The 25,097-nt window shown below is 38.0% G+C and overlaps 1 pseudogene; it reads right to left on the bottom strand.

Annotated features, from left to right (window-relative positions):
• Positions 1 to 10,392: 10,392 nt before the first annotated feature.
• Positions 10,393 to 11,221, bottom strand: LOC110200246 (ADP/ATP translocase 3 pseudogene; annotated as a pseudogene).
• Between the last annotated feature and the right edge of the window lie 13,876 nt (positions 11,222 to 25,097).

The raw sequence follows: 25,097 nt of genomic DNA, 5'->3' as shown, positions 1-25,097 counted from the left end.
GAGATAATTTATATAAAGTGATTTGCAAACTTTAAAATGCTAGATACATATTAGTTACTGTTATCAAACAGGGTATGGTCGTTGTCCTCAGGAAGATTAACTTTCTTAAGGGAGATAAGACATACAACAGAAAGTACTCTTCAAGGAAGAATGTGTTAGAGGCCATGAACAAAGTTGGATTCAGGAGCAGCTGATTCCTCCTGTGAGAGAAAAGCATCTCTCAGCATCGAGGATTTAGAGGTCAATCACTCTGCCATTTTGATGCCTGTGTGATTTTCTGTTTTCTAGAGGACAGGGGAATCACCTACATTCTTTCCTCCCCTTTCTGCTGCAGAGCTGAGGACCACCAAGGGAAGGGGTAGTTCTGTGGGCTGGCTGTTTCTACTTCATTAGGCTACTTTATGAAGCCATTTCCATTGCAGAAAGAAGGAAATCTTCATGAAAGGTCAGGATGCAGTGACTGCAGCCTCAGTGATTATAATAATTGTACACTTAGGGAAATGTCATTCTCAAATTCTCCTCCTCTTTAATGACCGCTTATTTTTGGCAGAATGTATGTCAGAATGAACACACGGGAAGATGTATTGGATCAGTCAGTTGACCCAGTTTAGCTGCAGCATGACTTCCAGATGTGTTCACACTAGAGTAATTAGCTTGGATTAACAGGCAACCCTGATAGTCTGAGTTTTAGGTAGAAAATTATTACTTTAGGCTTAAGGGTTTAAAGCCTACGAAGTATAGAGGAAAAAGAGAGGCTGGAGACTTAATATACATTCGAGTATGGCATTGCATTTCTGTATTTTTTTTTTACTCTTGTATGCTAGGTTTAGAAACATGACAAATGGTAAGGAATTAGGATGGTCCTCTAAAGTGCTATATGCAAGGAGTTACAAAGCCCCAGTTCTCTGTAGCCCCTTCCTTTCTCTTTCATTTTTAAAATTTAAATTATTATTTTTGGATTTTGTTTTTACAGTTTAAGCATTTGTTTCTATACTGTCCTGTACCCCCACAGAATCCTCTCTACTCCCATCAATAGACCATAAAACAAGAATTAATTAAGGAAGAAACTATGTCTGACATTCTATGCTAGGAGTCCCATCTTTCTACCAAGAAGAGGGAAGTTTGCTTCATTCTCTGTTTTCCTGGACCAAGATTGGTCATTACAATTAATCAGAACTCTGCTACTCTTTAACGTTGTTTTCACTGACAGTATACTGAAAATATTGTTCTTTGGGGATCCCTAACTCTGCATCCATTCAGCTGTCTTCCTATGTTTCTCTGAGGTCACTACCCATCTTGAATTTGGGAAACAGTGTTCAAGAATTGGTGTGGCCAAAAACAATTCAAGGATGTGAATTTTGCTGGGCTGGACCTCAGATGGCAAGCACATGGTTGCGTAATCAAAGCATTTTCAGCCTGTTCAGACATTCCAGAGCTCGTGTTCCAATGACATAGACTTCATTATCCCAGTGCCACCTCCATGTCAGGATGAAGCATCAGAGAACTCTTTTCAGAAGAGGTGAAGCCATTACATACTGGAAAGAAAGTACTGGGCATCCCTCTAGAGATAGTGAGTGGTACTTAATATAGGAAATTGTGTATCAATACAAAATTATGAAGTTTAGTCAGTCCATAAACATTTATTAAGTGCCTTCTAGGTCTCAGGCACTCTGCTAAGCACTGGAAGACTTAGACACCTCCCTAAATTGGACTCTTAGAAACAAAGGTTTGTTCTTGCTACGTGCTGAGCTCCTTGGTTGTTCATAATGATAGAGATTTGAGATCTTAATTCATTTACTGTTAGGCAAGTGCTCATATCTGGGAAAATACCACTTGAGTCAGCAAACCATGTTATTACTAGCAATTCTTCCTGAACTGTGATTGAGTGGCCTAAAGAGACTAAATTCTTTGTTTATCCCTGAGATAATCAGTGTGGAGACAGGTTGGCAGGACAGGAAGGAATATGTTTCACTTAATTTTACCTGAGGTCTTTTCGATCTTTAGTTTCATATGCGAACAAACCAATAGGGAGGGAGTAATTGAAGATACATGAAGGAGACAGGAAAGTTTTAGGAGAAGGAGCTGGAGAAAATGAGATATGATGGAACCCAGAAAAGAGGTAGCAGGAATTTTTGTCACTAAGAATTAGGGTTATCTACATAAAAGTGAAGAGTGGTAATTACTATCCTCCACTGTGGAAGAGCTGTTGGCCTAGACCTGACCCTTCTAGGAATGGTACTACCTCTGACAGTGTGACCTACTGAATCATCTATTCCACAGATCAATGCACAGATGTCTGAGGGCATCGAGAAGAGTCTGGGAGAGGTCATGGCCTCTGAGACTATTGGCAAAAATAGGAGAAGTAACAAAAGAATGAAAGCCAAGCAGGCTAGTGACTACCCATTCTTCTGCCCACCCAGACTATTTTCTGAGCCTAGTAGAATTGAGATTAAGTTTTGTCTTTCTTGCTGTTAGTCTGAAAAAGTGTTCTTTGTGCCAGGATATCTCTAGTAGGGTTATCTGTCCTCCTGAGTCATAAAGGGATGAAAGAAAGAATGGCTGGCAGCATTGAGAAATGTGGAGGGGAGCTACCATCAGATAGCCTGAATCTTCCCAGAGAAGCAGAGGGCTAAGTTACAGCTTGTAAGCATCAGAACTGGGGCAATGGCTGGGGGCTTGATGAGAGAAGAAAATTTGGGAACAGTTGCTGTGGGAAATGAGCTAGGAAATCCATGAAATTAGAATAGAATGAGTGCCAAGCAAGAGTGAAGGACAAGCATGGGTTCTGAACAATTTGGGGACTTGGATCAATCAATAATGTTTATACAGTTTAGGGGTATGTACATAATGGATGTGTAGTTTTCTATTGTACTGGAAGGATTAAATGGAAAACTGCTCAACTCACTGACTGGTTTCAAGTATACTTTGCTCTAGTGAACATATTTAGTAAGAGACATGTATGAAATTCTAGAAGTCTTCCTTTTTTTCCCTTTATTTGTTGTTGCTTTAATTATGATAATCAGACCTTCAGTGCTTCTTTTCTCATCTGACTCATTGGATACCTAAAACAATTGCAGGAACCACTATTTACACTTCTCCTCTTACTTTGGCTTTGCTTTGAAAATGAGAATCCAGGTTTTTTTTTTTTTTCAAAGGGGAATAAGTCCCACAGTAAGACAAGTGGTTTAAAAAAAATAAAACAATTCATTGGGTTATACATAGAACATTTTTTAGACAATACTTCTAAGATTTTTTAGGGGGAGATGATTTTGCTTGTTAATATTAAGTAACAACAACAATAACAACAAAAATAACATTTATATAGTGCCTACTATGTATCAGGCACTGTGCCAAGTGCATTAGAAATATTATCACATTAATAAGTAATCTATTAGTGTGAAAGAATGGCAGGGTGTTCCTTTCTCCCTGAATAATTTCCTTAATTTTTTAAAAATTTACTTGCTTTTGAAATGCAGTTCATAGGCCTTCTAATAGGCAAATTACCATATAGTCTCTCTTTCCCCTATCCACATTCTTCTGATAATCCCATGCTTGGCCAGTAGTGGGAACAGCAGCTGTTCCTGGGGGTTATTTGGTGGGGTCATTGCTAGCCAAATGGCCCCCAGATCTTTGGGCTTGTTCCCAGATTCTCCTTAATGATCAATCACAAAACTTCCCGAATCTGCTAAGATGTTTTTAGCTATTCTAACTTTTCCCTGCAACCTCCATGAAGAAGGATTCAGGGGTGTAGAAGAAAGGGAGTAAGTAAACCTCAGGAAACCAAAAAGCACCTGAAGTTTTTTTTTTTCCCAGTTCCCTAGCACTGAGAGAAGAGACAGAATTGAGCATACACTTCTGGATAGGGTGTCTGTCCTCGCCCTCTATGCTGCAGAAGGTGTACCCAGGTCCGTGACCTTGAACCAAACCAGTGGACCAAAAGCCTGAGAGTGTCAGGCTGAGTGTGAGACAGCCTTACAATTGTCTGCCTGCAAAGCACCTCCAAGGCTTGGTGCTTAGAGAGTGATCCCCAACTACAGAGCAAGAAAGGAGGGAGTAGAGGAAAGCTTACATACCTTTCAGTCTTGGCTGGAGAAGAACTTGGGGTTAGGCAGTTTCCCTGTATGGGCCACCAAAATGTTGAGGCTTAGGGGTTAAGGGGTGCTAGGACCCCAAAATCACTCACATGGTTCCTGCTTAAAAGAATTTGATCCAAGCCTTCTTTCAGCCAAAGACAAGGTTTATTAAAGATGTGCCATATTGGCTAGACTCTTAAGGAATCTGAGCAGCTGTGAGCTGTTGGCTAGACTGTAAAAATCTGAACAGTGGCTAGATTATAAGACTCTGAACTTATGTAAATTTTTTTAAGTGCCCTAATGATAATAAAGTTCTTAGGAGTTACATGTATCATCTTCCGATATAGGAATGTAAGCAGTTCAACTTTATTGAGACCCTTATGATGACTCTTTTATGTTAACTTTTTTTTTTTAATGCTTCTCTTAAGTCTTGTGTTTGAATATCAAATTTTCTATTCAGCTCTGATCTCTTCATCAGGAATGCTAAAAAGTCCTCTATTTCATTAAATATTTATTTTTTCCCCTGAAGCATTATACTCAGTTTTGCTGGGCAGCTTATTCTTGGTTGTAATCCTAATTCCTTTACCTTTTGGAATATCGTATGCTAAGCCCTCCCATGCTTTAATATGGAAGCTGCTAAATCTTGTGTGATACTGACTGTGACTCCACAATATTTGAATTATTTCTTTTTAGCTGCTTGAATAATATTATCTTTGACTTGGGAGCTCTGGAATTTGTCTATAATGTTCCTGGGAGTTTTCATTTTGGGATTTCTCTCAGGAAGTGATTGGTATATGCTTTCAATTTCTATTTTACTCTCCGTGTCAAAGATATTGGGGCAATTTTCCTTGATAATTTCATGAAATATAATGTCTAAGCACTTTCTTTGATCGTGGCTTTCAGGGAGTCCAATAGTTCTTAAATTGTCTCTCTTTCATCTATTTTCCAGACTAATTGTTTTTCTAATGAAATATTTCACATTTTTTCTCATTTTATACTTTGTTTTATTGTTTCTTGATGTCTCACAGATTCATTAGCTTTCATTTGCCCAATTTTAATTTTAAGAAATTATTTTCTTCAGTGAGATTTTGTATCTCCTTTCCCATTTGGCCAATTCTGTTTTTTTAAAAAGTTCTTTCCTTCAATGAGTTTTTGTGCCTCTTTTATCATTAGACCAATTCTATTTTTAAAGATGTTATTCTCTTCAGTACTTTTCTGTGCCTCTTTTACCAAGTTTTTAATTCTTTTTATAATTTTCTTACATCACTCTCATTTATTTTCTAAAATTTCCCACTCCCATTCTTATATCGTTCTTTAACTCAGGAATTCTAGTTGGGCTTTGGTCTAACACACATTTTTCTTTGAAGTTTTGTTTGTAGCTGTTTTCACATTGCTGTCTTCTTCTGAGTTTATATTTTGGTCTTCCCTACCACCATAGTATCTTTTTATGATCGAATTTTTTTTAGTCATTTTTTTAGCCTATGTCTTGACTTTGAATTTTATGTTAAAGTTCAGCTTTGTTCACGTGAGGATGGGGAGGCAATGTCACAAGCATCAAGCTTTTTCATGCTGCTGTTTTCAGAGCTAGTTCTAAAGAGCTGCAAGGTTTCTGTGTTTCAAGGGTAGAGTAATCCTGAGAGAGGCATGATCACAGCTTTTCTGGCCTGCACTTTGGTGTTTACTTCAAGTCCATTAAAATAACAACAGCAATAACAACAATAACAAAATGGGCACCTTAATTTAAGTGATTGAAAAATTTAGCATTTACACTTCAAGTCTGAAAGAGTTTTGCTCAAAAAGCTCCATGAAGTAGGTAACACATTCATAACTTTTTTACCATTTTGCAAATGTATAAACTGAGGTCCAGGAAGAATGAATACTTTTCCCAATGTCTAATGGGAAAAAGCTAGAATCTGAACACAGGGCCTTTGATTGAAAATCTAGTACTCTTTCTACCATTTCACAGCTCTAAGCATGTTGACAGATATCAACTGATTTGGAATAGCCCCGCCCCCCAAAAAAAGGAGGGAACAGGTTGTAAATATTTCAGAAGTAGACTGTTAAGAGTAAAATAACCATTGGTGAAATTCTTTGGTGGTTTCCTTGGAGCACCTGAGTAATGAGGGGAAATAGAGCTGCTTGAAATTTGGACAATTCCCCATTATTATTATTGTTATTTTCAATGTATGATACTTCTGTCAATTTGCTGTTGTCAGAAAACAGAAGTGCATGCTATGGCCCAAATTCAAGAAAGGGAAATAAAAAGAGACGCTTCTTTCTGTAATCTTGGTCTAGGCTAGGGCAATGCTGACTTTTTACTGACGTGTGCCACGGGAGTTTTGGTCATTAGCTTGGGTGGGCAGGGAAGCCTTTCTTTATCCTTCCTGTAGCTATAAAGGAGAAACTTTGACTTTCAAGGCTGGAAATAAAGCAAGTTCTTTTTGTCTTATTCACTTCCTCTTGGGTCTGGAACCTAGCCTAGTTTGGACTCGCTTGCCCTGGTCTTTGGAACTATTTCCTCCCTTCCTGAGGCCAACATCAGCCCTATAACACTGTGTACTTAACTTTCACGTAATGGCCCCCTTTTGATCAGTTCAATTTAAAATATTTGTTAATTACCTGTTATATGCCAGGAACCAGTCAAATAAAGACAAAAATAAAATAACATTGAAAAGCATTCCTTCTATCACGCTGCCTACATTCTTCTATGGAAAATGGGACGTACACAGATAAGGTAGACATTGCGGGGTTGGGAGTTGGGTAGAAGGGGGAAACCTGCACAATTTATTTAAATTTTTTTGTTGTTGATACACTAAACTTAATTTGGTAGGCACTTGAACATGTACAGTGATGGCATTATTAGTCGGCTTGTTACAATATCTCATAATGTTCATTCTTATTAAGCATAGGTGGCCAGGTGGCATGGGATGGCTGTCATTAAGTGGCAAATGCTCTGGGCATCACTATTGTCTCTGTGGACCTCAGTCTGGGGGAAAATTGCTATAAGCTGGAGCTGGTAAATTTCCTATTTGCAAAGCTGATTTACTATAGACTGTTATTCAGTGGAGATAACATTTGCAGCATACAATTGTCTCACATTAAAGACATGGATGGAGAATCAGGAGACTGTAATGGGCTATTTTGTTAATGTGAAACTTGTTTCTTAGGCCCTGAATTTATCCATCCAATGAAATGAAAGCCCCGTCCTTTTGCAGCATAGGCCCTGGTTTTTGATACGTGTTTCTCATTATCTCCTTTCTTCCTCTTTTGCTTCTTTGTTTTGTCTGCACCCTTCACTCTTGGAAAACAGAACTTACTTAAGATTCTGCACATCTGTTCAATTTTTCAGCTGTTCAGAAATCTGTCATTCACTTAGAGAGGAGGAATCTTTATGTTCTTATTCTCTATCATATATGTATGTACATATATGTTTTATATGTGACACTATATTTATACGTTTTATACGTAACATATATATGTTTATATGTGTGTGCATTTTTAATAGGGTAACTTTCCCCTCCTAGCTCTGGAGAGCTCAATAATACAGATTTCAGATCAATATAAAGAGGAATTTATGAACATTAGAGATTACATAGGCAAGGAGAGATTACATTAAAATGAAATGGGATGCCTCATGAGATAGAAAGTTTCCCATGATCAGCCAGAGGGGAGATGTTCAAGCAAGAGTTCAATAACTAGAGAGAATCCTTGCAATGGGTAGGAAACTGAACAAGGTGACCTCTATAATGCTGTCTAATGCTTAGATCCTATGATTCTAAAAAAACATCCTGAATCCTCCAGCACACATAACCACTAAGTTATTTAAGGGAGAAGGTCTACCCTGACTTTCTCCTCATGGCAGTCTCTCCCTTTCTGGTTTATGACGATTGATCCCCCAATCTATTATTTGAGGGACTGTCTTGCATATTTGCAAAATGTTTTATTTAATACCTGAGTACATGTTTTTATATTAAGAATTTGGCTCTTCTGATGGAGTCTGAATACAGATGAAAACATTCTTTTTTACTTTATTTTTCTTGAGTTTTTTTTTGTCTGTTTTCTTTTGCAACATGGAAATATGTTTTGCATGACTACACATATATAACCTATATCAAATTGCTTGCCTTCTCAATGATGGGTGGGAAGTGAGGGAGAGAATGTGAAACTTAAAATTTTTTTTTTAAATGTTAAAAATTGGTTTTACATGTATAATAGGGAAAAATAAAATACTAAATAAATAATTAAAAACAAAGAATTTAGTTCTTTTACTCCTATTAATGATAATAGAACTTAATCATGTTAGATAAGGGAAGTCTTTGCTAAATCCACTGACCTGCTACTATTCGGAATCAATTTAATTCAGCAAGAATGTATTAAGTGCCTATTGTGTGCCAGTCATTATGCTAAAATAACAACAACCACCATAACAATTATGTGCCAGACACTATGGTGGAAAATGAGGGTATAAAGCTAACGGTGAAATAAGTACTACTCTAGAGGAGCTTACCTCATAGGGAGCTAAAAATGATTTTACAGATTGACTTATCTAAACTCTTTATTTTAAAATGGAAGCAATGGCTAAGTTGTAAGCTTTTTAATAGGAGGAACTAATTACTTATCTACCAGGCAATGACAATAACAATAACCACAATAGTAATAGCTATCATTTAGATAGCACTAACAGTTTTTCAAAGCGTTTTACCCGTGTTATCCCATTTGGTGTTTTACACATATTGTGTTATTATCATTTTCAAGGTGATATCTTACACTTAGTAGTCACTTCCTCCACTTGTTGAATGAGTGAATGAATGAATAAAACTGAGGCTTAAAGAGAATGAACAGCTGTGGAAAAAGTAAATCTCAACTTTTCTGGCTTCTGAACCACTGCTGTTTCCATTACATACTACTTGGTCTCATATATCATTATCAGCAATCCCTCTTTTGACATTTTAACAATCCCTTAATACACTGCTTAATCTCATTCATTCCTTATAATCAGCATGGAATTGTGGCATCTCAGTATCACAGATTCTTAACCTGGGGTTTATACACTCCGAAGAGATTTATGGATAGATATCAGAGGATGTGTGAACTTTTATGGGAAAAAATACATTTTTCTTTCCCATTTTTAGTAATCTAGTTATTACATCAGGATTCTTAGAACATTCTTTTAACCATTTCACAGTAAAATGCCCAGCATAGATCATAACTGTGAAGTATAAAATCATCTGTACAAAAACATCTACATAGCGCTTAAGTACAGTTAAGAGACATGATTTTTAAAAATAAATTCTTAAACATAAGCCTCTGGTCCTACAAAATATCATTTAAACTATGTGGTTCAAGTTCATCTATCTTCTTAAACTCAAAGAATAATAATGATGATGATGATAATGATAATAGCTGATATTATATAAACTTACTATGTGCCAGTTACAGCACTAAGCACTTTACAAGTATTATCTCATTTGATCCTTATAATAACCTTGTGAGGTAGATGCTATTATTATTCTCATTTTAACAGATGAGGAAAATGAGGCAAACAGGCTTAAGTGACTTGCCCAGGGTCACACAGCTACTAAGTGTCTGAGGCCAGGTTTGAACTCAGGTCTTTCTGACTACAGGCCCAGAGTTTTGTCCATTGCGCCATCTAGTTTCCCTTATTGTTATAGACCAGTTGTATACTTTTTCTAAGAGATTTTCTTGGCTCCCCTAAAAATATGGTCTGGACCGGATGAAAAGATAATAGGAATTTCGTGGAGGTCAATGGGACAAAGAGTGGCTAAGTATTCTGCAACGGTGGTGTCAAACTCGAAAAGAAATGCTGTTCAGTTGTTTTAGTCATGTCCAACTCTTTGTGATCCCATCTGGGTTTTTCTTAGCAAAGATACTGCAGTGGTTTGCCATTTCCTTTTCCAGGTCATTTTACAGGTGAGGAAACTGAGCCAAACAGGGTGAAGTGACTTGCCCAAGGTCACACAGCTAGTAAGTATCTGAGGCTGGATTTGAACTCAGGTCTTTCTGACTCTAGGCCTGTCACTTTATCCAACATCACCCAGATGCCTTATAATAGAAATGAGAGCCACTAAACCATACATATGGACCTCTGTGGGCCCATATTCGCTTAGAAAACCACATATTAACATTATCTAAATTTTGTTGTATTTTATTTCATTAAATATTGCCTAATTACATTTTAATCTGGATCAAATTGGACTCGGGAATGTTGTGGAATTCATGTGGCCCGTCAGCTGTGTGTCTGACACTTTCATTCTATGGAATTTATAATCATTTTTTCCCATTTTCAATTAGAATGTATTTAGATTATTTTTAATTCATCATATAGGACAAACATAAAAGCGCCACTCATGTCTCTGAGAACACTGGATCAGGCACTCTTGACAAAAGCTTTGCCACACTTATTTTTGTCAACCTTCCTCCAGCAGTCAGTCATCCCAGTGTACATGATATCAACTCCTCGGCACCCAGACTGCATCATCATTTTCTGCTGTACTGTATGAAAGGTTTAGGAGACCACATCTGTCACAGCAGTCACTGATTGTGCAGTCATCCAACTTATTCCAGTTTGAGCATTCTTAGGGTATGGGAGCATACCTTTTGCTGTATCATAGCATCTATTGATAATAATACCCTGTATGGTGACATCAGAACCTTCATATGAACCATGGATTCCATAAGACTTGGTAATTTTCACAAGGCAGTCTCTCGTGGCCTTGAATTTTCTCTCAGTGACAAATTTCCCAACATCAACTGCTCACAAAATTCAAAGAATAGATTATCAGCAAAATATCTCCAATGCTTGTCCTTTATATGGGCATCCACTCCTCCCCTAAATCTCTGCTCATGCTTATCCTTGAAGGCAAAGTTATAGGTCTGGGTGGGGACGTATCTGGCGACATTTACCAAGTCACATCCTTCCAGAAGGACAGCGCTCCCTGATCCTTCAGAATTCAGACTATATGATCCATTGTATTGCTTATCAACAGTGACTTTTTTTTTTAACTTGTATGCTGCACCTGCAGTAGTAGGTTGACTGTCTCAGTGGGGGCCATCATTGTCTTGGAGATCACAGCTGTGATGTCACTGGCCAGGAAGTCCTTGGTATAGGAAATGGCCTATTTCATCATGACTGCGGGAGGGGGGCAGATGGTAGAGCTAGAGAGGATAGCACATGTGAGAGGGCAAAAAGATGGGGAACATGTTGCTACCTACATAGACCCTTGCTAAAGCTTGTACTGAAAGGTATTTCCTTCAATTATGATTGAAAAAAACAATATTATTCTAAGAAAGGGTCCACTGGCAACATCACATTGCCCAAGAAGTCCATAACACAAAGATGATTCTCTAAATGCAAAAAAAAAAAGTCAAGGATGTCTTTTCTTTAGGAATATATGATTTGACCACGAGAGTGATGCATCCCATGAACCAAGTCTATAGGACATTGTAAGTGCTTACAATTAATAGGGAGCAGCTAGATGGTGCAGGAGATAGAGTGCTGAGCCTGAAGTCAGGAAGACTTATCTTCCTGAGTTCATATCTGGTCTCAGACACTTACTAGCTTTGTGGCTTATCCATCTTTCAAAGTCCAGGTTGAAATCAACTTCCAAATAGATTGGGGGGGACACTCTGGAAATAGCTTGGGGTGGGAGAGAAGTTCCACTATTCTATGCATGAGTCAGGTTCCATATAAGTATAGGTTTCAGGATTTACAAAGTGAGATATTGACAAGATAGACTACACATGGAGGAAACTGAGTAGTGTAAGGAAGAGTCAGAATACTATATCACAAGAGGAAACTTCAGATATTTTGAAGGCTTTCCTATGGAGGATGTGCAATTATCTTGTTTCTCCAGAGGACAAAACCAAATAGATAGAACCTTAGAGAGTTATAGAGAAACAGATTTGGTTCAACACATGACTTCATAAGATCTACTCTAAATGTGAGGTGGTGACACTTTCTTGTTTTAATATGTTTTATTTATTGAAAGGTATAGAAAAAATGGCATTTGTATGAGGCACACCAAAGAAATCAGCCCTTAGTTCTTGGGAGAAACACAGATAAGAAAAGATTGGATGTAAGCTTGCCTCTTAGAGAAAAAAAAAATGACTTACTACTGGCAAATGTGGTCAAAGTGTCTTGTTTTAGAGAAATTCATTTGCATATTATTGTTGTGCATATTTTGAGGATATCTGCAGAAGCCTGATGCTTAGAACATTTTAGTAACTATAAAAAATTGTACATTGCCTGTCTTCAATGGGTTTGAAAGGGATTTTAATTTCTCACCCTAAGGGAGAAGTGAGACACCTCATACAAGGAGAGCTTGCTCTAAGGCAAGAGTCTTTAAGAGATCAGTCAGTGACCAAAGACAGAATCAGAGCAGCTTAAAACACAGTGGTCAAGGAAGAAACAGCACAGACCAGAACAGAATTAGAGTTACTCTGATACATTTCATGAATCATCAGTGGTAGTTTCATCAAAAAATTAAAACTAAATAAAGGTGAGAGGGAGAGAATAGGACCAAAGGGGGTTAAATTTTTGTGTTTATCTTATAAGAAATGATAATTCATAGTGAACCTAGTAATATTTGAAATAAGAAACATAAAACAAACAAATAACATATTTCCAAGATGCCATTGCCAAGTTAGGATGAAGGCAGACTGCATTCAAAAGGCCTGTAACTTTTTAGTTACTTTCATTCAAATGATTTGTGAAGGGGATCATGGATCCTCACCTAGACTTGTGATGGGAACTGATGAGCATGTCCAAAACTTCATCATTTATTTGGAACTACTGATAATATTGGAGGTATTATTATTTATCCAGTGGACTCCATTTTTCTGGTGTAGTTCTTGACCATCATAATTGTTTTTATTTTTGTTTTTAATCTCAGAAGATCTTTATAAACTGGTTCTGATAATCGTGCCTTAACTGTTTCAAGAAGATAGCTTCTATTGTCTTATTAATTCTTACATTAATTTCCTGCCCTAGGAATGTTGCTAAACTTGTTTTAAGTTCCTTTTAGCAGTACAGCATCACCTACACAATTTTGGGGACTTCTCCCCAAGGGATGGGATATAGTAGGAGCTCATCCTTCACTAGGAAGCAGTGGTTGGCCTCCCTGCACCATTGAGGGCAGAAACATGAACATGTTCTTGCCAGTGTTATGACCATTGCCATAGTCTCTTCTTTCTTCATTTCTGTCCCTTTTCTCAGCCTAGCTCAGCACTTGACAGGCCATGTGTGTCTTGAAGCATGATAGGCTTAACTTGTGCTATTAACGGCATTCTTAATTTTTCCTAGGCGCTAACTACCTGTAGGTTGTCTTCCCTGAGTTCCTGACTTGGTGTCCATGAAAGAGAATGACATTTATGTCTTTTTAACATTGAAGTGTGTTTCTTTAAGACCTGACTGGTGTTTTTTGATCGGATTTTATGACCCATTAGTGCTTACTACATTTTAAATCTTGAATCTGTTATAGTGGACTAACTTAGGTTCAGCCTCCAATAATTGTGACAGATTCTGTGAATACAGAGACTAAATAGAAACACTATTTTGTCAAGGAATTGGGGCTGATATATAAGCATGTTAATAATTAAATATAATTTATAATAATAGCAGCATTTATACAGTGCTTTAAAGTATGTAAAATGCTTTATGTGTATTCTCTCACTTGACCTCTACGACAACTCTGGGAGATTATTGCTATTATTATCTCCATTTTATAGATGAGGACACTGAGGCAGGCAGAGATGAAAGGATCACATAGCTAGTAAATGTCTGAGGCTGGAATTGAACTCAGTTCTTCCTGACTCCAAGTTCGGTGCTCTGTTGAATGCATCACCTATTGTACAGGGAGAAAGGTTATTTGTTAACAACAGAACACGGATTCCAAAGTAAACAATGGAAAGACACTGAGAGTGGAAGAGACACAGGAGGGATAGTGATGACAAGTATGGCAAGGAGGGAGTAGAAAGTAATGGTCAGGAAAGGGTGCTTTGAGCTAGGTAGGCAACCTGTAACTTAGAACCAAAGGGATTTTTAGGGGAGTCAGAGAAGTAGATTGTCATGCTTTTCATGGAAGCAATTATAATATTAATTTTATTATTAGTCTGAACAAGAAGAAGGCATATCTATATGGGAGTTTTGTCAAGGATATTTGTTGTGTGACAATGTGAACACCGTATAATGCATTAATAAGTGTAAGGGCATTTAAGAGAGTAAATCAGGGAGAAAATGACAAGCTAACAATAAAAAAGCAGAAAGTTAAAAGCTGAATAGAATGCATTAAGTATCACAATACTCATATCACTTTTTTTACTATCCATTAAGAGAAAGACAGAAAGAAGAAAGAATCAAAGGGTTTAAAAATTAAATAAATCAAGTGTGAGATGTTAGCTAGGGATCTATTAATAAAAAGGAATGTCTTTTCTGACCTTTGAGAAGTCCATGAAAGATAATATACCTGAGGTGTCCAAAAAAGACTAAAGGTGTTTTTACAGAGACTTAAGACCCAAGGCCAGGCATAATTTTTTGTCTGAAACTTCTTGCAGTGAAGAGGCCACTTCAGTTTGAATTGTGAATCATTCAGTGAGGAATAGCAGGTGTGTACTTGATTAGAATGGAAGTCATATAAAGAAAGGCTAATATCATATCAATAAAGCACCTCTTACAGAGAAGAGGTTATTTAAAAGGTAATCGGCAAATCTGACCTTTCAAAGCACTCATTCATTTCTCCCCCCTCCCCCCCCCGCCCCCACTGCTATCTAACCAATAATCATTCTTTGGCAGTGGGGATAGCACATTCTTTCCCTTCCAGTACTAACTACATTGGCCCTGTTTGCCTCTTTGGCCCAAGTGGAAAGAGTGTGCCTCCTTGGCACAGCATATACCAGTGACAACAGGAAGGGAAGGAAAATCATTAATTCTTCCCTAAGAGAGAACAGATGGAGATAGAAATCAAGATGGGAAGAGAGCGTATAGCTCTGGATTGCTGATGAAAAGATTTCTCCCTGCCTTCTACTTGACTCTGGATACCACCCAGATTAATGGAATCAATCAGTTTGATTAGTGAGCGCACCAATATGTGCTGATTGAAAACCAATGAGGCAAGTAACACTCAAATGGCCTTTCAAAACAGTAACATGCAACTGCAATCTATTCTAAAGCTGAAACATATTTGTTGTCAGTTAAAACCCGTGACTGTAGGTAGGAGAGCCAAAAGTGGGAATTCTAGTATCACGGCAAATTTAGTTATGCATGGAGGGTAGGGGGTGGTACAGAAGGATGCACAGAAGGCACATTGCAGCCAGATTCCCCACATTGTCTGCAATAGTTCCAGGAGAAGAGGCTATCCATCTCCCAGAGAGTACAGACTCAGCCCATGCAGCATGACAATCACAGCAGGTAGGGAGTAGGCGGCTGCTGCTGTTGCTGCTGCTGTTGCTGCTGCTGCTGCTGCTGCTGATACGGTCTTCTGTTGAAAATGTATCAGAGATCCTGGGTTGTCATCAGGTATTGGGAAGCTAGATGAGAACCAAGAGGCAAAGATGTGGTAAACCTGAGGATCATGGCAGGGATGAAGAGTGTAACCACGAGCAAGTTGTCAACACATTTGGGCAAAGTTTGGTAGGAAATGAAGCTAGATTCAGAACAGGAGGTTAGAAGTCCCACCTCAGACCCTGAGGAAGTTACTGAAAGTCTTTGACCCTCAGTAGTTCCCTCATCCTTTAAATGGGGATGATTACAATTATATTATCTACCTTAAAGAGTTATTTTAAAGATCAATGCTATATAATACATAACTATTCTTAATATGTGCATAGATATAATATGCTCAACACATATACATACATATATGAATACATATATAGATATAGACACATACATAGACACACACATACACACACAAACACACACACATATAGGCATAGGGACTGGATCTGTGATTTCATTGGTAAGGAATTCCTGGATGAAGAAACTCCCTTTAGAAGTTGCTTTCTTTTCTTCACATCTTTCCCTACTCCAATCCATCTCCCACACTGCTGCCAAAGTGATTTTCCTAAGTGTAGATCTGATCATCTCACCCCCCACCCCCATCCAATACACTATAATGACTATTGTATCTAGGATAAAATATAAACTTTTGTAAAGCCCTTCACATTCTGCCCTCAGTCTCTCTTTCCAGCCTCATTACATGTTACTTCCCTATCCATATTGTACTGTCAAATCAAATTCTTCTTCATATTGTTTGTCATAATGGTCCTCCATCTCCTATTACTATGACTTTGCACTGGCCATCACTTCGTCTTCACCTCTGCCTATCAGAATCCCCCTCTTCCTTTAAAATCTAGCTCAAGTACCATCTGCTACGTGATGGATCCCTTATCTGCTAGTGAACTCCATCCCTAACTACCTTGAATTCATTTCTCGTGAAGAGTGCTGTCCTTTTTGGATTTGGACAATTTCATTTGTGGAAAGGGTTAGAAACACAGATGGTTCTGAGAATCTAAAAGAAAGCAGTGTCATAGATGAAGATACTGAAAATACTTGAGAGATCCTCAGAAGGAAAAGTATTTGAGGAAAGCAAAGATGGTTAAAGTATCTTGTTGAGGCAGGATAGGTAGATGGATAAGTAGATCCCTCCATGAAAACTGATGAAATCACCAAGTGTTATAGAGAGGTGAGCAAAGGGTCTAGGACAGAATCCTTCATAACACCTACCATTGGTAGCCATGAACTAGATGAAGAACTAGCAAAGGAGATTGAGAAGGGGTGGCCTGATGGGAAGGGGAGAACTAAAAGAGAGTGATTTCCTGAAAACCCAGAAAGAAGAGAGTATCAAGAAGAAGAGGGCAATCAATAGTGTCAAAGACTTCAGAGAGGTTAAGGAGAATGAGGATTGAGAAGACAGTTGGATTTGGCAGGTAGGAGATCACTGGTCATTTTAGACAGTAGTTTTAGCAGTATGATGAAGTCGGAAGACATATCACAGTGGGTATAGAAGAGAGTGAGGGGAGAGGAAGTAGTGGCAGTTATTGTAAATGGCCTTTTCAAGGAATTTAGTCACAAAGGGCCAAGGAGATATATGCTAATAGCAAAGATAGAAGGATTGAGTAAGGGTTTTTTGAGAAGGGGGGAGATGTGGGTATGTTTGTCAGTAGTAGAGAAAGAGCCAGTATATGGGGAGAGATTGAAGGAAAGTGAGATTCTGGGGACATCAGAAGGGACATTCTTTAGGAGGAGATGGGATGGAATGGGATTTCTTGTGCAGGTGGAGGAGTTTGCCATGGTGAGAAGTAGGGTTACCTCTTCATGTAAGATAAAAGTGAAGGATTAATTTAGAAAATTATGGAAAAAAAATAAAAATAGAAGCAAGGAACTAAGAATAAAAAACCCTGCAGTTTCATTTTTAAAAATTTATGTAGATAGAGATAGCATAGAAAATTATGAAAGCAGAGGTCTTAGTCTAGAACCACTATTTTTCCATTGTTTTTATTTCACTGGAATCAGTAAAATATATGCACTTATGCTGGGTTAAAAGATACGGGCTATTTAAGAAGGGCTAATCAATGTTATTGCTGGTTTTTTTTTTCTTTTTTTGGAGGCAATCAGAGTTAAGTGACTCGCCCCGAGTCACACAATAGTAAGTGTCTGAGGCCAGTTATTGCTTGTTTTATTCTGGACCTGTGATATAGACGTGCCAGGTGGGGGAATTCCTTTTGCCAAGGCTGATCTATAGCTGGAACTGGCTTATGATTGAGTCTTGGAGGGTATTTTGGGGACACTGACTGATTAAATTGCTTGTCTGTGGTCACACAGTCAGTACATGTCAGAGGCAGGACCTGGATCCAGATCTTCTTGATTCTATGGCTGGCACTTCTAGTTGTTACTTTCAAGAAGTGTGGGTGGAGAAGAGGAAAGGAAGGAAAAAGCATTTATGAAATGCCAGGCATTGTGCTAAGTACTTTATAGAGATGACCTCATTTTAACCTCACAACAACCCTAAGAGGTAAATGCTACTATGATTCCCGTTTTACAGCAGAGGAAATGGAGGTAGAGAGCTATTAAGTGTCTTTCTTGGGATTCCATAGCTAATAAGTGTCTAAGGCAGGATTTGAATTCAGGTCTTCATATCTCTGGGTCATATAACCACTTACCAAAGGCAGTGACATTTGCTTATATTTTCATATTGGTTACATATTCTCAAGATTAGTATAAAGAAGGCTAAAAGGTAAAGACTTTCTGGGTTAAGTAAAAAAATGGAAAAAATACCAAAAAAATTATGATAGGATTATGTCACCAATCCTCATTTTATAAATAAAAAATCATCTTTAGGTAAATCTATTGACTTATTGAGCTATAGTTATTTAGGACTAGCAGCTGGAACTAGTAGGAATTTTAGTATTTTTTTTCTCCTAGCTATTTGCTTGGCAATATTTTTCTTTACTCTGTCTTCTGGTATCCACCAAAGGTGGGGTCCAAATTCAAAACAAAATTACTATGAATTTTAAAAATCTGTCAAAGTGAAAGTAATTTAATCCTAGTGGCATGCTAAAATATACTTTTTTCACAAAGCTTGCTCGACTATCTCAGCCAAGATGGAGGGGAACCTAGATCTGGGTAAGAGCCAGCATCTGAGGGAACAGACCTTTTGCAAGACTCGGCAGGCGCTTAATGGTACTGAAAATCTGCTAAAACTTTCCAAACCCATTGATTTATTTTTCTCATATTTTAGACAAAAGAATACATTTACTGCCCAGAGACATTTACATTTCCCCCGTAATTATTAGGTTTATACATTTTATGCAGATTTCAAGTACATCTTTTGCTTGTAGTAGGGGGAAAAAAACAACTTTTGCCAGCTGTGAGCATTGTCCCATTCACTGAATTCTTTTTCATGGGTTATCTCAGTTAAGGGGAAATTTTTGAATATGCTTTTGAAGTTCTAAACTGATAGTTATCATTGATTGCTTTGTGTCCTGGGCTGGGCTGGAGATACTGAATGTGTGTTTTGTGGATGGGACCAGCCATAGCTTGCTCAGCTTTGTTTCTACTGCTTTGTCAGCAAAACATGTTTTTTTGATTTGTAAAAGTCCATTTAGAACTGGGGCTATTTCTTTTGATGGGGATAGTGCTTCAGAGCTATAGGATTGAAATGATAATTCCAGATGTGCATCTTTTCCGCAGAGCTATCCAACACAGTGGGTGAACTTAGAATGCACTAAAAAATGCAAATAAATCACATTGTTTCCTCCATTGACTTGCTTTTGCTTAAATTTCAACATAATTTCTTCTTCTAGTTATATTTAAAATTTTTAAATGGAGAAAAGTACTTAATTTTTGCTTTAGTATCCTATTTCAGATGCATTTTTCTCTTTTCTCCACAGATGAAAATGATTTCTCATTTGGTATCAACAGTCTTTTATTAGTTGTTACAGGGTTTTCTCTTTCTTTCTTCTTTCTTCTTTCTTTCATCCTTTCTTTCCTCCCTCCCTCCTTCCTTTCTTTCCCTCCTTCCCTTCCTCTCTCCTTTTCTTCCTTCTCTTTTTCTTTCCTTCCTTCCTTCTTTTTTCTTTCTTTCTTCCCTCCTTTCTTTCCTCCCTCCCTCTCTCTGTCCCTCTCTCTCTCTCTCTCTCTCTCTCTCTCTCTCTCTCTCTCTCTCTCTCTCTCTCTCTCTCTCTCTCTCTCTCTCTCTCTCTGTCTCTGTCTCTCTGTCTCTGTCTCTGTCTCTCTGTCTCTCTGTCTCTCTCTGTCTCTCTCTCTGTCTCTCTCCCTCCCCCTCTCTCCCCCCACCCCTCATGATTTTGAAGCTAATTCCATTTTATAGCTGAGGAAACAAAGGCACTTGATTGCATGGAATTGGGTCAATAGTATATAGAGCCCCACAGAATGGATAGCAGATAAAACACTGGAATCAGAGTCAAGAATGCTTGGGTTCAGATGCAGCCTCTGATACTTAAAAGTCGTATGATCATTTCTGTGTCTCAACTGCTTTATCTGTAAAATAAGGATTGTCATAGCTACCTAACTCAGAGAGTCATTGTAAGGATCAAATGAGGTAATGTAGGCAAATATATCCATAGATCCAGTGTTCCTGTGATTTGAATACTCTCTTCAGCAGCTGCAGTCCACAGCCCTCCTCTGCTTGCCCCTCTTGTATGACTCTATTAAATGGCCTGATGAGTAGAGCCCTAGACCTGGAGTCAGGAAGCCCTGAGTTTAAATCCAGCCTCAGACCCTTATCAACTGTGTGATCCTAGACAAGTCACTTAACCCCTGTCTGCCTCAGTTTTTTCATCTCTAAAATGAGGATAATATTAGTACCTACCTGCCAAGGTTTTTGTAAGAATAAAATGAGATTTTGCAAAACACTTTGCAAACATTCATTGTTATTTTTATGTTTTACTGTAAATCTGCCACAGTATGCCCACTGAGTATTCTGGGTGCCTTCAGCAAGAAGCTGTGCTGTGTGGTGGCAGCAACTCATGGATTCAAATCTCAGAGGTGGTACCATGCTTTGGTTAGACCACAGGACCTGTAGTAAGGAAGATCCGAGTTCAAATTCTGCCTCAGATTTTTATCAGCTATGTGATTCAGGGCAAGTTACTTAAACTCTGTCTGCCTCAGTTTCTGCATCTTAGAAATAAGGGTAATGAAAGCACCTTCCTCACTGGGTCACTGTGAGGAACAAATTAAATGTTTTGTAGGCTTTAAATCCCTCTATAAATTTTAGCTATCATCATCATTGCCACCTCTGACACTTACTAAGTGTTTGACCTTGAATAAGTCCCCTAATTTGTAACTCCGTACCCTAAATAAGTCATGTGTAGAATGAAGGAAAATAGTCCTGGTAGGAATGACATAGATATTTTTGTGAGACTTTAATTAGATAAGTGTAAAGTGCTTTACAAACTTGAAAGTGTTACATAAACATCTGTCAAAGAGGCAGTGTTGTATAACAGCTAGAAAGCCAGTCTCGGAGTAAGAGAAACCTTTGAGTCCTACTTCTGACCCAAAAGGCTAAGTGATCATGGGTAAGTCACTTAATTTTAGTGTTCTAAAAAACTCTCTGAGACTCTAAATTGCAAAGAAGGCGGTTATCCACTGTGAGTTCCCTATATTGAGGATCTCACAGGTACAGGAAAAATAACTTTAAAAATAATAATGATAATGATGATGATACTGTTAGAAACAAAGTGTGATATAAATGTCTGCCACTCATTATACAGTGTGTGAGTTGCTGTATGAGAATTAGGCCACACTAACTTGGGCTTTGTAGGCATCTTTTGTTCAGATCAAGTGTGACAACCCTGAATAACCTGGCCTATAGCTGAACCCTGTAGAGAGCTGCTGATGTCTTCTCCCAGCTGCACAGTTCTCTCACAAACAGCATTTTGAATTTGTTTTTATTTTTTCCAGCTGCTCAGTATTCATTTAACTATTATTCAATTCTCATGATATTTTATTACTTTTTTTGTATCAGGATGTATCAGTATAATACTATGCAATACTGTGTCCAAGCCTGATTGAATCCATGCTAGGCTGACAATTTTTTTTTTCTTCTTTAAAGCCTGGGTTTCATATCACCCAGGCTGGAAGTAAAGTGTCGCTCATGTGGCCAATCTTACTACTATCTTGCATGGAAGAGTCATTCTATTTTTCTTGTCTGGGCTGGTTTGCCCCTCCACAGGCAGCCTTGTAGCCTTCTGGTCCCAAGTCTCAGTTTATTGGTGCTGGACAAAATGTGGACACCCAGACATCTTTAGCCCTATTGTAGCTCAGAAATAACAGTCCACAAGCCTCAGCAACACCAGCAGCAGGAACTATAGGCATGTGCCACCATGCCTGGCTCTGATACTTAATTTCCATTTATCTCACTGATTTACACTTTTGAGGTTAATCTATCTGAAATTAGCCTAACATAGCCACCATCTTGGTTCCTTTTTAATGTCAGTTTAGGTTGAAATTGATTTTTTAAAAATAATTTTTCAAGACCTTTCCACTTATAGAGGTTATGTTATATGTTTTCTTTTCCATTCATATGTAATTTCTAATCTTTCAGCTATCACTAGTCATTTCCTTGTGTACTCAAAGATAAAGACCTAGATGTACCAGATTACTGTCTAACTTAGTCCCTAACTTCAGGATTTTTATAACTCTGATTGGACATATACCTATATCATATATGCATGTATGAATATACATGTATGTGCTAACATATATACATATATGTACATATGTAGCTGCATGTATATATTCATGTACATACTTAAGAGGCAATGTGGTATAGCAGACAGAGGGCTTTGATTCATAAAGATTTGTGTTCAAAGGCCACATCTAAAATTTATTAGCTCTATGACCCTGCACAAATCATTTATTCCCTAAGTTCTTCAAGCAAGACTTTAGAACTTACTTATTGTGAATTAGTAGAGGGAGTTTCTGTGCTGAAAAACACAAACAATTGCCTACCTATCTATCTATCTATCTATCTATCTATCTATCTATCTATCTATCTATCTCTATCTATCTACCTATCATCTATGTATCTACGTATCTATCTATCTATCTATCATCTATCTATGTATCTATTTATCTCTAGCACAGTGCCTAGCACATAAGTGTTTGTTGATCAATGAATTGGTCTATTTATCTGCATCTTCCACAAAGACCCTAAAATATTGGATGAACTCCCATGGTTGATTCATGGGAAAACATGGATAGAAATCAAACAGGATTGACACATATAGATGTGTCATGATCACCCAACGCATTGATGAGATCACAGATCCATTTGACTATCTAAGTGTATACTTATGGATATACACATCAGCCTCTGGTAACAATCAATAGTTTTATGTGAAAGCCATATAAGAGAAACATTTCAAAAATCAGATGTCTCAGTTTTGTTTAATTCCCTTTTCCACTAACTAGTCTAAGTATTCTTTCCTCTCTATCATTATATCCACAAAAATGTCAGATGCTGCTTTTGGTTTTTGAATCTTACTTTAGATCTGATGTTTCTGATTTCCATTCCCCCATTAATGGAGCTAATGCAGCATGCTGCAGTGACCGTGCATGGATGACTAGTTTTCAAAGAATTAGAATATGACACAATATGGGTGCTCAAATGATCCAGAAAATTGATTGTTCTTCAGTGATTCAAAAAGAACCACAGGATCTTAGAATGTCTTGAACCTTCAGTGATGAGGAGTTCCCTGACCCCCAAAGCAGTCCATTTTACTTTTGAATACCTTTAATTGTTAAAAAGTTTTGTTCTTACCTTTGCTTCAAGCTACTCCTTGGCCACTTACACCACTTGACCCTAATTCTGCCCCTTGGGACTCAGTAGAACAAGTTGAATCTTAACAATTTGCACTTGAAGATAGCTATCATACACCTTTAAAATTTTTTGTTTCTCCAAGTCAAACAACTCCAGTTTCTCCAAATGATTCTCAGATGGCTTGATTGCCATAATTTTCATCATCTTGGTCATCTCCCTTGGATCTTTGCCAACTTTTCAGTGCCTTTCCTAAAATATAGCAAAGTGGGGCAGCTGGGTGGCACAGTGGATAGAGCATCGGTCCTGGAGTCAGGAGGACCTGAGTTCAAATCCGGCCTCAGACACATAACACTTACTAGCTGTGTGAGCCTGGGCAAGTCACTTAACCCCATTGCCTAGCCAAAAATAAATAAATAAAGTATAGCAAACCAATAGCTACACTGTACTTCTTCTATCTTGCACAGGTCAAGCAAGACACTAAAAACCATTATTTTATTGGATAACCAGCCCCTATCATTATGTTTAGCAGGCAGCTGACTAATTATAGAACTTAATACAATGGAAATTTCTCTTGCCCCTACATAACTTCCACCATTTTCCTGAGCTCCATTGGGTAATGGAATAAAAAAGGATTCTGCTAAAATTGAAAATATGTTACTTGCGAAAGATGAAACATCAGAAGAATGACACATGAAACGGGTATGTTTTGATAACAGCAAAGAAATGAGAACGATCTGCACCATGGACCACATCCTGGGAGGGCAGTTCCAGGTGGAGGGCAAGGAGGTACTTCAAGGCTTGGATGAAATTATATGACATCACTGTCTGGGGAAGTTGTGACAATCAAAAAGGGGATCCTGGAGAGGTACCAAAAACAAACAAACAAGCAATATTCACTAATCTTAAAATTTTGCTCAGGGCCAACCTTAAGGCTGTACCTATGAAGGACCTATTTAACAGAGAGTTTCAGTTAATAGAACACCAGATAACAGAATTTATTTACTGTAGTAATCCTCTGAATGGATTTTTAAAAGCCATGACTGCTTTGAAAGTAATTATATTTTTTCAAAGGATGCTGGTAATAATTTTTATTAAGTTTCTGAGAAAATGCATTCATCCCTTGAGAATATAACTTATCAAGACATGGTATTAATGGACTGGCCATAGGATGTATTCCAAAATGACAGTGGTGTTAGTAAGCAGTGTCTTTGAGTTATGGGCAGAGAGGTACCACAAAATCCCATAGGCAGGGGTGGGGAACTTGCAGTCTTCAGGCCACATGTGGCCTTCTAGGTCCTTGGGTACAGCCTTTCAACTGAGTCCAAGTTTTACAAAACAAACCCTTTTATTCAGGGATTTGTTCTGTGAAGTTTAGATTCAATCAAAGGGCAGCACTGAGAACCTAGAGGGCCATATGTGGACTTCAAGCCGTGGGTTCCCCACCCCTGCCCTAAGGTCTGGTCAGTAAGTAGAGTTTCTAGGGGAAGCAGTTTGCTGCTGCTTTGACCTGAAGGCACTTCGGAAATGGCATGTTTTCCCAAGGGCAAAGGGGCAAATGTACCATTATCCATTATGTTGGCTCCAAAATTTTTATTGCACATCTCATCAGTAAAAAAATAATTTTAAACAAATCGGCACAACTCCATGTATATGTGTGCATGTGTGTGTGTGTGTGTGTGTGTATATGCATACATATTATATGATATCTATATATTATATACAT

This window comes from Phascolarctos cinereus, unplaced genomic scaffold, assembly GCF_003287225.1.
Source record: "Phascolarctos cinereus isolate Bilbo 61053 unplaced genomic scaffold, phaCin_HiC Scaffold_7;HRSCAF=346, whole genome shotgun sequence".
Taxonomy (NCBI): domain Eukaryota; kingdom Metazoa; phylum Chordata; class Mammalia; order Diprotodontia; family Phascolarctidae; genus Phascolarctos; species Phascolarctos cinereus.
Note: the sequence above shows the minus strand (reverse complement) of the source record. Positions and strands in the feature narration are given on the sequence as shown.